Source organism: Cnephaeus nilssonii (assembly GCF_951640355.1).
Source record: "Cnephaeus nilssonii genome assembly, chromosome: 17".
Taxonomy (NCBI): Eukaryota; Metazoa; Chordata; class Mammalia; order Chiroptera; family Vespertilionidae; genus Cnephaeus; species Cnephaeus nilssonii.
The window spans coordinates 16766003-16784508 of record NC_137088.1 but is presented as its reverse complement, the minus strand read 5'-3'; positions in this window follow the sequence as shown (position 1 = coordinate 16784508).

Here is an 18506-nt window from a genome sequence, read left to right as displayed (position 1 = left end):
GGCAAAGGGGGACACCTACAATAATGTCAGCATTAAAAATTTTTAACATAAATAAATAAATAAAAATTAAATCATGAGAGAATCAGAAAAAAAAATGAATATTTTAATATTGACTAGCAATTTGCTAATATTAAGGAATTGCTGGTACAATTTTAGGTGTTCAATGTTGTGGTAATCCTAAAAAAAAAAATCTTGTTTTAGTGGTATATACTGAAGTATTTATGGGCAAAATTATAAGATGTCTGTGAATCTCTTCAAAATGATCCCATTTGTGGGGAGTGGGAAGAGTGAGAAGATATAGACAATATACAATTGATCATATTTTAAAATTGTTGAAGATCTATTCAGCCTATTCTGTCTACATTTTTTTATGTTTTAAAATAAAAAAGCTTAAAATGGTTTTAAAAGCAGCCAACAGAAATAAAAATACAATTAGCATGACCTCATTTCTGAATATTTGGGGAAAACTGCCTTTCTGAACATGATGAAGAGAATAAATACAGAGTTGTGACATGTTATTAGAACACTTACTATAAAAAAGATTCACAAAAGCTTTTTCTTCACCTTTTCCAGTAGGCAATGTTTTGATTTTTGATTTGGCCCACAGAGCAATGGCAGCCTGAGTTCTTGGACCAAAGGACTAATTAAATGAGATGCCAGGAAAAGAAACTACCCATTACCAAATCAGAGCTGCATCTCTGCAGGTGATCAGTGATGGATATAGAGTGCCTGCATCTGTCCCTCTAAGAGCTCACCCCCTAATTCATATCTGATTCTGTAGGAGAGATCTCTAATGGGTAATTAGAAAACACTTTCAATTCTGGACTCTACTCTGAAATCTCAGCTGTTTTACAAGTAAATAGTGATTCATTTACTGTCCTCTTAGTGAGAGAAGGAATTTGATTGTTAAAAGTTGGCCATTAAATCTGCTCAGCCACAAGAAGGAGGAACACACAGACAACATTGGGAATGGATGTTCCCGGTTCACTCCAGAGGGGGAAGGATTCAGGTCCCTGCTGGCTGGACTAATCATTTTTTTAAAATTGATTTCAGAGAGGAAGGGAGAAAGAGAGAGAGAGATAGAAACATCAATGATGAGAGAGAATCATCAATCCACTGCCTCCTGCCAGACCCCTACTTGGGACCGAGCCCACAACCCAGTCATGTGCCTGACTGAGAATGGAACTGTGACCTCCTGGTTCATAGGTCAGCACTCAACCACTGAGCCACACCAGCCAGGCCCAACTGCATTCTTAAGAGCTTTAGCCCATACTCAGAGATCAGCTAATTGTTGTCTAATGAATTCTCTCTCTCTCTCCCAAAACAGAGCTGGAGGTATTAACTCTCTTCTGGCAATTAGGTAGGTGTTCAGATGAGGACAACTCACTGTAGGCATTCAGTTCAACAAGACAGATTTCAACTTAAAACATCGCAGTCTATAAATGTAATATCCCACTTTCTTTCTTTCTTATTCTGATCCCTACACACAATTATTTCAATCTATTGAGAGTACTGTTTGTACTTATATCCTTTCACCCTAAGAATCAATCAACCAACAGTAGACAGTGAAAGAAATCATAGAATTTTATGTTTGAAAATATAAAAGTTGTGTAACCTTACAGCCCCAAAAGTGTTTTTCATTACGTGTTTATTGGTCTTAGGAGAGAAAAAAGATGGAAAAACATGCATTCCAATAAATTTAGGAATCTTAATTAAACAAAATAAACAGATTTTATTTATGGCAGAGCTTCTCAAAGCATTTTATATGTTAATGCAGACAATAAATTGCTAAGAGAGTCATATATATATTGTGCATTTTCCAAATTTTGTTTTACTACATATGGACTCTAATTCAATCCATTGTTCTAGAGATGGTTGGACCAAGGACAGAGAGACTTTGTGAGTTTTCCAAAGGCATAGGACAAACCCACCTTAGAACTGGAGTCCCTCACCATTTCTTGACCCCCATGTCAGAGCACTTCCCACTATTGGTGGTGGTCATACAATGGCTGACACTTTAAAATATTACCTCTTAGGTTTGTGTATTGATCATTGAATATTAGCCTCTCCATAACATAGCTTGGAAGACCTAGAAATTGTATTTCTTCTTACAGGTAAGGAAAAGGAAGCCAAAGAGGGTAAAGTCTTCTTCATAGGTAACCCAGATCTTTGGGCAGATGTCAAGGTAAGGACAATGCTGAGTTCATCACAAGCTACCACTCATAGTACAGACCTGACCACTTAGGAAAATGGCAAATTAATTCCTTAATCCTCTAACTACTTTATGCAGGAGCTTTCTTCTCACGAGTGTTCTCTCTGGACAAGCAAATCAAATCTTTCTCCCATTGCAACTCCCACCTACAAGCAGTGTGATCCTGGACACATTACAGAACATCTCTGGGCCTGAAGTCCTATCTGTTAAATTAACATGTAGAGTTGCTATGAGGAGTAAATGAGCTAATGGATGTAAAGTTGAGAAGAGGCCTGTCACATTATAAGCATGATAAGTGTTGCAACCACTTAGGCCCAAAACTATAGGCTAAACTAGAGAGGTATGAGCCCCAATTTGCCACGAGATGCCCCAGACGGCAAAATGAGAGATCATTTCCATTCAGTTATATACAGTATGCAGTGTTAACTAAAGGGACCATCGAAAATGAGTGCCAGCTACCAGAAGAGTAATGTGTCTTGGAAATTTAATAGGCATGGAAGTTAACTATCTGTAAATAATGAAAATGACTCTATCTCAGATCTTCAGACTGAAACTTGAAGTTCATTTTTTAATTTTCATCCTGAACATATTTTGGGCTGCCCTTCATTTTCATCATCTTACAGCCATCTAATTATAAGCTTCCAGCTACTTTTTGGGTCAATATTCCAAAATATACCCACAAACCTCCCCCCAAGAACTTTCTACTTGTGCTAGTTATTAATTAGAATAATTAATAAGTTACCTGGGGGCTTTAAGGAAATAATTATGTCAAAAAGTGGACTAGCTCTGTCCAGTGTGGCACAGTTGGTTGAGTGTCATCCATGCATCCCATGCACCAAAAGGTGACTGGTTCGATTCCTGGTCAGGGTTTCCAAGAGGTAGCCAATGGATATTTCTCTCTCATGTTGATATTTCTCTCTCATCTTCTCTCTCCCTCTCCCTCCAAAGTCAATAAAAACTTTTTTTTTAAAACAAGTGGCCTAATGTGTAACTAACTAGGGAGAAAAGCCTAGCCTTGCCTTTAATCTGTTTCTGTATCTATTCTAGTCCTACATGGTTGAAAAATTTCACCAGGAAGACTATTATTATTTCCTCAGAAATGTGGGATCAGCCTTAACCGGTTTGGCTCAGTGGATAGAGTGTCGGCCTGCGGACTGAAGAGTCCCAGGTTTGATTCTGGTCAAGGGCATGTACCTTGGATGCGGGCACATCCCCAATAGGGGGTGTGCAGGAGGCAGCTGATCGATGTTTCTCTCTCATTGATGTTTCTAACTCTCTATCCCTCTCCCTTACTCTCTGTAAAAAAAATCAAAAAAATATTTTTAAATAAATTTAAAAAAAGAAATGTGGGATCAAATAAATGTTGAACTGGAAAGAATCTAGAAGGTCACCAAATAGAGTGATTCTCAAATTTGGATGTACATCAGAAGCACCCAGAGAGTTGTTAAGATGCAGAATCTCACATCTCATCCCCAGCGATTCTGATTTCAGTAGGTCTGGAGCAGTGATCAGCAAACTCATTAGTCAACAGAGCTAAATATCAACAGTACAATGATTGAAATTTCTTTTGAGAGCCAAATTTTTTTAACTTAAACTTCTTCTAACACCACTTCTTCAAAATAGACTTGCCCAGGCCGTGGTATTTTGTGGAAGAGCCACACTCAAGGGGCCAAAGAGCCACATGTGGCTCAAGAGCCGCAGTTTGCCAACCACGGGTCTGGAGTATGATCATAGAGTCTGAATTTTCATTAGTTAGCACTTAGTAACCCTGAGAAACACTGATGTCATCCCCAGTCCTTTCAGAGTCATAAGGAGAGAAACTGAGGCCACACAGGTGGAAGGATCTGAGCTCTCTTGATATTCCTAGCAACACTTTTTCTATAACCATGGCCTTGACTTGCTGGGAGTTTCCAAACACAAATGGTTCCTGACATCTCCTTTCAGAGAAACAAGTGATCTTGGAGGTTGGGATAAGCTGAAGATGCTGAGACCTTGAAGTAAAGATTTCAGTGGAAGGAGCACGTTTGAGTTTGCCCTCTGATCCCATATAATGGTACTTGACTTGGTAAGACCAACTTCTGTGCTAAACATTTAGGGATAGGCAGCAAAGGGAAATACTAGTCTTGTTATCCATGAGGATTTGCTTGCCTGAGGGCTCTGAGTTATAAGGAAGTAAAGCAAATTTGCTAAAAATATAGTCTGCTACATTAACTATCAGTTATAAATAAAGACAAATGATCTATATACATTTAGATTCCAGTTCCTACCAACATAGTTCTTTCTCCCAACTCCTATCTGTTATTAGAAGGGACCCATGTTAAGGAAGCTTAAGGCCTCCTCCACCCGATAAACTGAAACATACAATTATTTCCTTTCCAATAATGAGAACTATACAACTTCCCTTCCTTCCCTTCCTTCCTTGGACATCAGGAAACTCAGAAGCAAATCTGAAGCACCATCAAGCAACTATGTTGACCACACTGGTCAAAACACTTGTGTTCTTCTATAACTTTATTTTTTTCTTCTGTTTGTATTTTCTGTTTGACTACATCTTCAAATATGCTGTCTGTTTTTGTTTTAGATTTTCCTAATTCTCTGTGGACAAAGACAACACATAATTACAAATAACATTCATTATAAGTGAGACTCAAACTAGACATGTCAATTATGCTCCTACCTTCCCAAAGCTCCTCACAAGGGGGCAGGTTTAGGTACCCACCTTGGGTTCCCAGTGGCTTTACCCACTACTCAAAGACTTTTTTTTTTTAACTGACCAGGGATTAGATCCTGATCCAAAAGCAGCCGAGCCTTCCAGACTTATAAGATCATTTGAAGTGAAAAATCTCTTGCCAAGTTGATATCAGTTTGAGCGATCAGAACCTCATTTCCAGGAATTAAATTGGAAATCAATGAGAAAGCCAAGCAGTTGGCAGTGAAAGCTGCATTAAAGGGATGCACACAGAAAGGCCTGCAGGGGACTCAGGGGGATGGGGCATGTGAGCAGAAGGTATAAATAAACAAGCAATGTAAGGCAGCAGAAGCTATCAAGAAGCAAGAAGCTATAGGCACACAGAGTTACAGAAAGGTGAGGAACCAGTGGGCCGGCCACACAGGAGGTTGAGAAGGTGGTGCCTGGTGTACCTTCCACCTGGCTGAGGGGGGAGTTGGGATGGAAATCCAGTGTGCACTCTTCTGTCCAAACTGTGCCCACTCTCACATGGCTGTGCCCACCGGAGCAAGGTGAGCACAGTGGTCCTGGCCACGGGCACTGAGAAAAAACATAGACTGATTCAGAATGAAGCAAAGATCTAAAAAAAGGGAAGTCCCATTAATGGTATACAAACTGCCACTGGTGAGGTCCCTAGATCTGCTGAATGAGCTTCCTGCTCACACTCCTTGAGACTGGGGTCTTCTGTGATTCAGATACTTATGAGGCCTGGATGTTGGGCTTTCCCTAGGGGCCAGAGAGGCTTGACTGTGACTTAGATTTCCATTGCCATTGCAGTGGGAAGTTTGGTGCACCCTGACAGGCTCCCACCTCAAGACCCAGCTGTATATTTTCTGTTTTTCAGCCCAGGTCCAAAGCTATGGGAGTCTGTCTACTCGGTGAGACCACAGTCCAGATGTACCTGGGAATAAATACCCAGAGGAAAAGCCTCAATAAATGGTGAAAGGAGGTTTGAACTCCATGGATAAATGCCCCAGCCTCTGGGTGCTTGGATGGACTCTACTGAAAGGCATTCTATTCTAAGAGGTCCCATTGTCTGTAGCAATGACCTTGATGCATCTTCATCTTGACCCTTTCTCCTTCCTGGTCTCACTCACCTTGTTCTCTCACTTCCACTTCCTGGGATTACCTCCCAGATCCTATTATCTGCACCTGAATCTTTGTCTCAGTCTCTGGTTTTAGACTAACTCAAAAGAATTTAAGGTCTTTTTATCTCTATTCCCTCCTGCCACTGCCCTAGTCCACTGGTCCCATTGCCTTTTGCATAGAATCTATATAATAAAAGCCTAAGCAACCATTATGGCGCAACGACTGGAATGACCGGTCGCTATGATGCTCACTGACCACCAGGGGCAGACGCTCAATGCAGGAGCTGCCCCCTGGTGGTCAGTGTGCTCCCCAGGGGGAGCGGCTGCTCAGCCAGAAGCCAGGCTCACGGCTGGTGAGCGCAGTGGCGGTGGCAGAGCCTCTCCCACCTCCATGGCAGTGCTAAGGAGCAGCAAGCCAAATGGTAAGGAGCGAGCAGGCAGTCTGTAAGGAGCGAGGGATCCAAGATTGCAAGAGGGGTGTCTGACTGCAAGAGAGCGCAGGCCGGGCTGAGGGACCCCGCCCCCCGCCCCCCCCCACACACACACACCCAGTGCACAAATTTTATGCACTGAGCCTCTAGTACTGTAATAACCTCCTAATAAACTTGCCTCTTCTACCTCAAATTTATTTTCCACACAACAACCAAAATTCTCTTTTTAAGTCATATTATATCACTGTCCCACTTAAAACCCTTCAATTGTTTTCTTCCTCACCTAGAACAAAACTTAAATTTGTTGCAGTGGCCAGTGAAACCTTTGATGTCTAGTCCCAGCCCAAACCCCCAACCTCATATCATACCACTTCCCTCACGTCACTATGTTCCAACTACTATAACCTTCTTTCTTTCCTGAATATGCCACACCATTTGCACCCCTGTGGCTTTATACTTACTTGTCTCTTTGCCTGGAATTCTCCTCTCCCAGATACTTTATGACTGGATCCTTCATATTTTCCAAGTTTAGCTAAGACTTCTTTTTAGAGAGGACTCTGCAGTGGACTTATGTAAAGTACTCACCAATCCTATGAATTGACTTCATAAACCTTATAACGATACAAATTGTTTCTTTTATTTGTTAACTTATTGACTTCCCATCTCTTCCTACCAGGATGAGCACTTGTGAAGGGCAAAGACTTCTATCCATTTTTTTTTTTTTTTTTTACTGTACCCCACCACACATTGCTTGGCGCAATAAATGGGTTTTAAATAAAAAAATAATTTAAATAGAAACAGACAACTTACAAATGAAAAAACACAACTAAAAAAAAACAATCAATCCAAAAGGATTCCCTGTTTCGAGTAACTAAAGAAATGAGATTTTTATATAATAAATCCAAATAAATGTTTCATTGTTAATCATGTGACTGACTACATGTAATTCTCTGTAAACAAGTACAAATCTTCTAGAAAGTAATTTGGTAATACGTATCAACAATAATAAAAATGTTCATACCCTTTGGTATACTCATATTACATTTGAAAATTGAATTGAAGAAAACTATATAAATAAATATGTGGAAAAGCTCTATGGACACAGACTTTCACTAAGATTATATCTGCATAGTACATATTACAAGCAGAGAAATTATTCTATATTCACTGGCATGAGCAGAGATTAAAAACAATGGTTATGGAAGCAAAGTAGCAGCATGCGAAAATAACCATGCTATGAAATTAAATTAAAAAGGATACAAAAATGCAGGTAAAACATGAAAAAATAAAATATACAAGGATGATAACAGAGAAAAGTGATGAGATTAAAACTGTTTTTTAAACTTTATTTTCCAAACATTTTGTGTTTCATTACTTCCATAATGAAAATAAATACCTGTTCTGCTTATCTGAAAAGATTATTTTGAGCATAGACTAAGACAGCTCATGAATTCACTCTTTCAACATTCAGTCCCTAAATACATATGTGCAAGAACCTGCTGAATCCCATAGGGCCGTGGTCGGCAAGCTGCGGCTCGGGAGCCACATGCGGCTCTTTGGCCCCTTGAGTGTGGCTCTTCCACAAAATACCACGGCCTGGGCGAGTCTATTTTGAAGAAGTGTCGTTAGAAGAAGTTTAAGTTAAAAAAATTTGGCTCTCAAAAGAAACTTCAATCGTTGTACTGTTGATATTTAGCTCTGTTGACTAATGAGTTTGCCGACCACTGCCATAGGGGAATAGACCTGTGATTGTCTTTAAGACCTGGCCAATGAGCACAGAGAGAAAATATAGCTAATCACAGTGTAAAATGGGGTGTGATAAGGACAGTAAAAAAGGCATCTGTATAGGAATAAACAATTCCTAGTCCTCCACCGGAGGATATTTTGTTACTCTCAATAAGTTAATACTGGGAAGTGTATTAGTCAGAGGAGTCTGTTACACATCCCTAACTCTCAAAAGTCCAATGCAGATGTTCCTGGTTAGTGATCCTTTGAGGGCTGGGATCTCTCCTAAGCAATAACTCAGGCATCAAGGGCGTAGCTGGCATCTTCCAAGCTCTCTTAAGGAGGGAGGAAGTACCAGGGGAAGACACACCAGATAGGCAATCACTTCTGCCTAAAATAACGCATCACGTTCACTCTTTTCATTGACTTGAATGAGTCACATGACCTCTAAACACAAGGGGCTGGATACCGTGCAATGACTATACCAAGGAAGGCTTGGGGGTCACATACGTGGTAGACTTAGACTGTTGCAAAGTAGGGGAAGTGGAACATGAATGCACTATGTCACTAGAAGTGTAATTCAAGAGCAAGACACGATTAGCAGCAGCAGCTTGGACAGTGGCTCTTTATTTGGGTCACAGACCTCTTTGAAAATATGATGGAACCCTAGCCAGTTTGGCTCAATGGATAGTATCAGCCTGCAGACTGAAGGTGTCCTGGATTCAATTCCGGTCAAGGGCACATGCCTGGGTTGTGGGCTCGATCCCCAGTAGGGAGCGTGCAGGAGGCACCCAACCAATGATTCTCATCATTGATGTTTCTCTCTCTCTCCCTATCCCTTCCTCTCTGAAATCAATAAAAAATATTTTTTTAAAGAAAATATGATGGAAACTAAGAATCCCCTTCTAGTCCATGATAGCTATTCTATTTGTGGTCTGCCTCTTCCTTTCGTGTTTTTCCTCTGCATAAACATTCGGGATGAAACCACTCCATGGAATTTATGAGGAAAAATGTTTGTAGTCACCTAAAGAGGTGATCATTAGAATAGTCTATAAATTCCCTCTACTTGTTCTTTAGCTAGAGATCTTTCATCCCAGTTAAGATGGGGATCAGGAGACTGCAGCCACTCAATGAGGAATTCATTATTTTAGGACATAAGATAGTTGCTGTCTGTGTTTTGCTCATGTCCCTTGGGCCTCTCCACTTCAGTGCTCTTCAGCTGAACTCCAGCTGTCAGCATCTGCATCTCTTCCCCCCAAAGGGCTTTCTCGGAAGCTGGAGAATATCCCTTTGCAAGGCAGGCTGGGAATCCTGGGAATTATTGCCCCCTGGGGAATGGTGATATATAAAATCTAAAGTTCCTTTCCCTCACATGGGATAACCTTGAAGTGTGTGTACAGTTTCCTGGGGGTTTCCCATGGGATGAAGCTCCAGGTTATGCACTGTGGTAGCAGGGTTGATAATATGCTTTCTGTATTCACTGTCTTTCCTCATTAGTGGCACTTCTGCACTCCCTTACTGATACTCCCTGTACCTCCCAAATAAACTACCGACCCTTGAATCTTCGTTCCCAGGAATGTTTCTGGGGGCCCCCAACCTGAGACAGTAGAACTAAGCTCGGGGAAGGAAGTTCATGAGCACACGGTGCTTCTTAAGGACTGACCATGTCTCATTTGCTCTGTATGCCTACCATCCAGGAAAATGCTTGGCTCAGGGTAGTCATCCAATACATCCTTCGTTAAGGGAATGAGAGATTATGGCTCTTGAGGAAGCAAAGTAGTAAACTAAGCATCATTTAAGGAATAACCAGCATACATATTGATAGCAATTAACCATTCAGAATTTCAGAAAGCACTTTCCTCTATATCCCTTGCAGATATTAACAACTTCATTGCACATAATAAGCAATTAAGTTGCAGAGTATCCTACTGACTTGGCCATGGCCATGCTGGGAGCGATAGTGCTGGAAATCACAGCATGTTCCCTGATGCAGGGTCAAACTCTTATTGTCACTGTCAGTACGTCCACTTGCCAGCAGCATGATGTCTCTGTCTCTGTGGAAGACATATTCGGTTATTAGGTTTCAGCCAGACACGACACCAAACATAACCAAGCTTGCTTCTTTTCTCTTTCTTGAATTTCTCTGAGTCAGGGGTTCTTAACTTGGGGTCCATGGATGGACAAAGAGGACTTAATGTTTATGTTTATGTGTATTCTTTGGAAGGGGATTCTTAGCTTTCATCATATTCTCAAAGAGGTCTGGAACGCAAATACAGACCAAGCCGTTCCTGCTAATAGTGTCCAAGCCATTCCTGCTAATAGTGTCCAAGCAGTTCCTGCTAATAGTGTCTTGCTCTTTAATTTCAGGTCTGGCCACAAAGCCCATTCACGTTCCACTTCCCCTACTTTGCAACAGTCTAAGCACCCTTAATGAATTCAACCATTATTCCAGCAGATTTCTTTTCACTCAGTTCCCTTAATATGCATATTAATACTCTTTTTCCTGTGCTTGGATGCCACTCAAGCCTCAATTGGTTTTACTTTAAGTCTCTCCAATATTGGGCAGCAACCAACCTTACCATCTTATCCTCCATTAATCTCTCCATCTTCCCAGCTGTTCAGTGAAAATGAGATGGCTGGTTTTATTGCCTGAAATTTTCTTTCCCTCTAGCCTTTTATACATCACCACTCCCATTGGAGATGCTGTCCCTTCGACTTCTCACCAGGAAAAATCCTACCAGTATCCCAGGACATGACTCAAATGCCCTTTCCTCAGCCAAGCTTTTCTGTCCTAATATTGAATGATATTTATAATGACAGCTAACATTTATTGAGGGCTTGCTATGTACCAGGCATGATGTTCAGAAGTTTTGGGCAAATATTTAAACCAAAACCTTTCAAGGTTTAGAAAGATTAAGTAATGTTGGTTTCTGTAATAAATAAAACAAAATAAACAAGGAATAATCTCAGTAGCTTAACAGAATTGAAGCTTCTTTCTTATATATATAAAAGTCAAATATGTGTTCCTTACAAGCAAAAGGTGTAGGGATTTAGGGACTTGGCTCTTCAATCGCATGGCTCTGCCATCTTCAACATCACTACTAGGTAGGTATTAACTATTTCTATGATGAGTCAAGGAAACTAAGGCTTAAAAATATTAAGTGATCCCCGCTGCCATAGCTCGGTGGTTGAATGTCGAATATGTTCCAGGAGGTTGCTGGTTCAATTCCCAGTCAGGGCACATACCCAGGTTACGGGTTCTATCCCCAGTGTGGGGTGTGCAGGAGGAAGGCAATCAATGATTCTCATTCATCATTGACCTTTCCATCTCTTTCATTCATCATTGACATTTTCATTTCCTCTCTGAAATATATATGTGTGTATATATATATATATATATATATATATATATATATATATATATAGAGAGAGAGAGAGAGAGAGAGAGAGAGAGAGAGAGAGAGAGAAAGAGAGAGAGAGAGAGAGAGAGAGAGACTAAATGGCAGACCTGAGACCTGCATCCAATTGCTAGCATTAATCCAGAGAAAACATTATTAACCACCATGTTAGGTTGTGCTGTGTTGGAAGGAACGCGTTTAGACCTCTCATTTTAGCTGGTTCTCTTTCCAGGGCACTGGTCACAAGGTACAGGCTGCCCATCCAGGAGTTGGCAGTGCAGGGCAGACAGAGGTTGAAAATCCAGTAGAGCAGAGAATCCTGGAGCAGGAAGAAATGAACACACACCAAGGCTCCTTTGAAAAGAAGAGAGACCCGCCCCCCTCCCCTAGGAGGAGGGCCTTTCTGCTCAACGTGGTCCCACTGAATCTTGGCTCCTGCAGCTTTAACATCCTGAAAACCACAGGAGTCTGGAACATCCCTCCACTAGCCAGGGAGGGGCTAATTAACTAATAATGTTGTCTACCCTCCTAGAGAAGGGCAAGTTCAAAGAGATGTTTATTCTTTGGAGCAGCCATCTGTCTCAGCAAGCCCGGCATCGCCTAACAAAGGTTGCTTCCTCCTTCTTCATCTCTCTGGCTCTTCATGCCTTCCTCACCCTTCAGTGAACGCTGAGGAGCACTCCTGTGCCTCAGGCTGAGTTTAGACATCTGTAATAGGTGATGCAACAGAAGTACTTTGCTCTTACTGGCCTTTCCCAGCACCCACAGGGAACCAATATTTTTTGTAAAGGCAGTAACAGCTATTGAGCTCTGCCTATATGCCAAGTCTTTAAGTATCATCTGCACAGTATCCCGTCTATTCCTACAACAGCTCCTGAGCTTCCACGATTCTCATTTTTCAGACGGGCTTTCTCTGACCATGTAATATGAGTTTGCTTATTTTTATCACTTTTCTAAGACTCTACACAAAATATCCATTCAGGAAGGTTGTCAAGACCTCTCCCACTGGGGCCAGCCAAAAACTGACCTTTGGGAAAGAGAAATGAGAATGGACAATATCCTGGATAAGAATATAAGCTTCTTAAATCTCTTCTGCAGATGAAAATAGATCTGGAACTGAAGCCCTGGGTGTGTAACTTTCTAGGTTAATTGCTTTGCTTTTAGGCAGGCGCATTTATGTCGTTTCATCTGAGTGCTTCCCTGGGAGGGAGTGTGTGCTGAGATTATTAATTAACTTTGCATGATATTGGAGCAGCATCTAATTCCCTGAAGAGGATGCAGAGAGAAGATAGTAGCAACGAGGAGCCTGGGGAGATGTGTGCCCCCTGTGGAGCCCTAAATGCTGCTTTCTGTGAGCCTAGACTATAAAGAGAAAGTGGGCAGCCTGCCTTGCTCCCCAGAGGTTCCTGCCTCTCCTGAGGAGCAGCATTAAGAGTCTTTTATGTCCCATAGTGGCAGGAAGGGCAGCCTAATCCCAGATTATTGCTCACAGTAGTCACTTCCCCTAAAAAAAAAATCTGCTGTAACTGCACATACCCTTGATGGTTTTTTACCACCTGATACTGCAATGAAAAAGTTGTTTCTTTCCTGTTTCCTAAATTTTATTTTCAAATATAAGTATCTAAAAATCTGATTCATGGTTCATGACCAATCGTGGATGGATGTACAGACAGATGGATTGTGTGAATGAATGCAGATATAAATAAACTAGTGGCCCGGTGCATGGAGGGGCAGTTCCCTCCGCCCAGCCTGCACCCTCTACAATTGGGGACCCCTTGGGGGATGTCCGACTGCCAGTTTAGGCCCCATCCCGGTCGGGCCTAAACCGGCAGTCGGACATCCCTCTCAAAATCTGGAACCACTGGCTCCTAACTGCTCACCTGCCTGCCTGCTTGATGCCCCTAACTCCTCTGCCTGCCTGCCCGATCGCCCCTAACCTCTCTGCCTGCCTGCCTGATCGTCCCTAACTGCCCTCCCCTGCCGGCCTGATCTCGCCCCCAACAGCTCTCCCCTTCTGGCCTGATCTTGCCCCCAACTGCCTCTGCCTGCCTGATCACTCCTAACTTCCCTCCCCTGCCAGCCTGATCTCGCCCCCAACGGCCCTCCCCTGCTGATCTGATCTCACTCCCAACTGCCCTCCCCTGCCAGCCTGGTTGCCCTCAACTGCCCTCCCCTGCTGGTCTGATCTCGCCCCCAACTCTTCTCCCCTGCCATACTGATCACCTCCAACTGCCCTTCCCTGCCTGCCTGATCACCCCTAACTGTCCTCCCCTGCCGGCCTGATCTTGCCCCCAACTGCCCTCCTCTGCCAGCCAATTTGGTTCTAATTGGTCGGTTTCTATGCCAGTTAGCATCAAAATCTCCACCTCCTAGGCAGCCATTGGCTCCTCACAGTTCACCCATATTTCGTTCTGATTGATCAGTTTCTATGCCAGTCAGCATCAAAAGCTCCACCTCCTAGGCATCTATTGGCACCTCACACTTCACCCAGATTTGGTTCTGATTGGTCGGTTTTTATGCCAGTCAGCGTCTCTGGGCATATCAACGGGGCCTGATTAGAAAGGCAGGGCTAATCAGCAGCCCTGGTGGAGGCCTGGAGAGAAATGGAGGCGTTGCTGCTGGCCCGGCCTGGAGAGAAAGAGAGAGGCAAGTGCTGATCAACAGCTGTCACACAGGCTATGGATCAGACCCTGCTTCTCTCTTCAGGCCTCTCTCCAGGCCTGATTCGCAGCCCCCTAAGCAGTCAGTGCTGGGTCACCACGCCTGCAGCTGCAGCAGTCAGTGCAGGGTTGCAACCCAGCGCTGACTGTAGGACTGACTTCTGGTTGGTCGAGTCTCTGATCATGACAGACCCAGGGTTTTTATATATTAGGATGAATGAAAACCTAAGCGCTCTTCTTCATCGAATCATGCATAAAGCATGGAGCCAGACACCCTCATCCTAGATTTTAGCTTCTTAGCAGCTTAGAATGGCTTAGTGATGCTGCTGGAATATTTTAGTTGACAGAACAAACTCAGAAGAGCAATGCTTGCCGTGGTTCAAGCAGCATCGTGAAAGCTGATTAAACAAACTGAGCAATGAAGGAAAATGTCAGTCTACAGAGGAGAACGGTCTCAGATGTTTGCTTATGACTCTCTGAATGTGAGGCAATTGATTGTGGTTTCTATCATTTTCCCCTGACTCACTTGCCCATGCACACACCTTTGAACAATTCCTGGGACATTGTTCAAAGCATGCTAATTAATTTAGATAATCATCAAATTCATAAATTCAGGGTGTTCCTAAAAATGTATACATACTTAGAATAATTATGAATTCCAATGGGTTAAATCTGAAAATAAAGAAACATCAATTGAGCTCTCAGCTGTTAAAGTGTGTATACATTTTGGGGGACATATATATTTACAGAATGGCTTTCCAAGACCATGCTCATCTTTCTAAATAATGGTGCAACAGTAAATTTGGCGTCATAAATCCACTAACTCACGATCATAAAGTTTTAACAGTAGATTCAATGCTGTCATTCAACCCTTCTGTGCCTTGAAATGTATATGTTTTCATAGATCCAGATCCTAAAAACACTAAGATTTTCTCCATATAATTAGTAGCACCAGAAGGAAAAGCAACATTCTCTTGCTCTTGACTTCAAATGCATAGTAAGCGAAAGCTGGAAGAGAATGTAGAGATGATCCAATCTAGCATCTAGGTAGTTGCTAGTTCAGATAGCTTTAATATGGAAACTGAACTGAAGTGAACTTTTCACCACCCAGGTTGTTCTGCTTTCTTCCTTTTCTTTGCAGAATGGAAGGCTCTGTTTTTTCACACCTCCAACAAAGATTTGAAAAATAAGCCTGTCCTATCCCCCTGAGAACAGAGCAACAAGGCATTCAGCCATAACAGTGCCAGGGCTGAGTTAAGTAAGTTATCAAGCTTTCTTGGGAAAGAAATGGAAGGTGCAAAGGAAGTTTTCATAGCAGCAGAAGCTACATAGAGTGAATGGAACTAACCAGTTCACTACATGACTCAGATATTTAAGAGTTTCATAGAAGCTCATCTCTCACCACTGACTACCAAGGCTGTCAAAGTGAACACTTCATCACCCAGGTGGAGTGCCTTTATCAACTGTACCTCCCCATGGGTGCCCAGTGAGGACTTAACTTTGTCAGTATGCATCACTGCCCCAAGGACTGACCATCAGGAGTGCCATTCCATTATGAATACAGTTCCCTTCTAATTACCTCCCATGTGACCCTCTGCAACTCACAGGAACCTGGGAACTCAAAGGAAGGGGTGGAGCACTGGCTGGCATGGCTCAGTTGGTTGGTTGTCCCATGTACTGAAAGGTTGCTGGTTCCATTCCCCATCAAGGCACATGCCCAGGTTGCAGGCTCAATCCCCAAGTTGCAGGCTCAATCCCCAGTTGAGGGCATGCAGGAGGCAGCCAATCAATGTGTCACCTTTGCACCTAAGTTTCTCTCTCTCTCTCCCTTCCTCTATCTCTAAAAAAATCAATTAAAAATTTTATCTTTAGTGATTTTTATTGGTTATATCACTAGGAGTAGAACCTTATAATTGGAAAAAGCTGACATGAAAATCTCGAAGCCCCCTGAGCTGTGTGACAAATGTTACTTTGGCTTTATTTTACATATGAGAAAATGAGGGCTCAGAGAGGGTTTTATGATTTGCCTGAGTCTCAGAACTTGGTAAAAACAGCAGGCACTGATGTTTTCTTAGAAAGCATTGTCCTTCCATGAAAATAGACTTTTCATTCCCCCTCCCCAATTCCTTGGATCAGTCATGCAGATTTAGCCAACTATTTGGGCACCATACTGCAAACTCCACACATCCCCTGGACAGACACAATATCATCTCTCCTGCTTCAGTTCACCTGATAAATTAATAGGCATCTAATCTGTAAACAAGCCAGCGTGCAACCTCTGAAATGAGTGATTGAAAATACCATTTGGCTGCAACTGCCTAGCTCAAGTTCAGCATTAAACCCATGTCTCATTGCATATCTTATTGCCTTGGGGAACACAAAGAAATCTGCTAAGATTTTTAAATGCATCACATACATTTCCCCCACGTAGTTCGGTAAAATGATTAAAACACAGGCTCTGGAAGCAGACTGTATGGGTAAGTGTCCTGTCTTTGCCAGAGGAAGAGCTAATTTTTATGGTATTATGTAAGATAAAAGAGGCCAAATAGTTTTGAACATCCTCTTAAATAGAAGTGCCTACATTTTAGTATAGAATAGTGTTTCTCAAAATGATCTTTGAACTAAAAACATCACCATCACCTGGGAACTGGTTAGAAATGCAAATTCTTGCCAAAACCGTTTTGGCTCAGTGGATAGAGCGTCGGTCTGTGGACTGAAAGTTCCCAGGTTCGATTCCGGTCAAGGGCATGTACTTTGGTTGCGGGCACATCCCCGGTAGGGGGTGTGCAGGAGGCAGCTGGTCGATGTTTCTCTCTCATCGATGTTTCTAGCTCTCTATCCCTCTTCCTTCCTCTCTGTAAAAAATCAATAAAATATATTTTTAAAAAAAGGAAATGCAAATTTTTAGGTCCCACCCTGGCTTACTAAATAAGTGGGCCCAGCAATCTGTGTTTAGCAAGCGATTCTGACACAACTAAAGTTTGAGAAACACATGTATAGAATATTCTAGAATATTAAGTTAATCCTTATATTAAAAAAGAACAGAACACAATTTTTTAAAAATCTCAACTGTGTTTTTAAAATAGTATTTAGGCAGCAGGCAGGACACTACCTAAGCTCAGAGACGATTGTACCAAAATACAGATGGGGGGCATGTAGACACAGCTGGCAGGAAGAGGAACGGAACAACAGAAAGCCATGCAAGAAATGATGCTCACCTCCCTTGAGAAGTGCTTCATGTGCCAATAAGCAGTCATGTGAGAACAAAGCCACATACAAGAATGTATTTACTCACCCAGGTCACCAAATTATCATGGCCATGACTATTATGCATGTGCAGTTGTTTTAAACACTTAGATTCTTCACTGAGCACTTCAGACCAGGTAAGAGTTGTCTATATATAAGCTAAGTAATTGCATTGTTTATGAAACGAGCTGGAAACTGTAGCTTGTTACATCAATGAGTAGCTTGATTGTTTCTCTCTCCCTCTCTGTCACACACACACACACACACACACACACACACACAAACACACACATACTTGTTAAAACCAGCACTGATGTACAAGTAAGTGCAAAACTACAGCTACACATCCACCCAATGGGGATGAAACAAGTCAAAAATCTCAGGATTTTGAAAAAGCTGATCTGTCCAATACCATTCATTTACTCACCCTGCATTGTTGGGTACCTAACTACTTGTATCAGCAACGCTATAACTTTAACAGCTAATTTGCAATATACCTTCTTACATGTCAGGTACATCATGCTTATAAGAATTTCCTCATTTAATCCTATGATAATTTATCTTTTTGGTGTACTATCACTATTCCCATTTCAGAGAGGAAGCTAAAATTAATTAACACCCAAAGTCGCCAAGCAGGGAAATTGTAAACCCAGGCAGTATACTGTGTCCTCTTGACCTCTGTGCTATATTGCTTCCTGCAAATTGAGAGCACTTTATCTATTAATGTATAATTACACATAGCCTGCCTGTGGCACAGATTATTCATTCTCCAACTAAAATTTGTCAAGGCCTGGCTCTACTGTGTACTCATTGTGGGAACTCAGACACACTACCTTTTCTCACTGAGCCAGTCTTTCCCTGTAGTTCCAAGGCTGTTATGAAGATGATATAAAGCACTTGGCACTAGGAGGTCCGTAAAGTTCTTAGAAATACTTTAAAGGGCTCCTCCACCACCACAGTCAGGCTGGATCAAGACACAGTCCTGCAAAGTCCTGACACCGTCTTGTAAAGTCAAGAC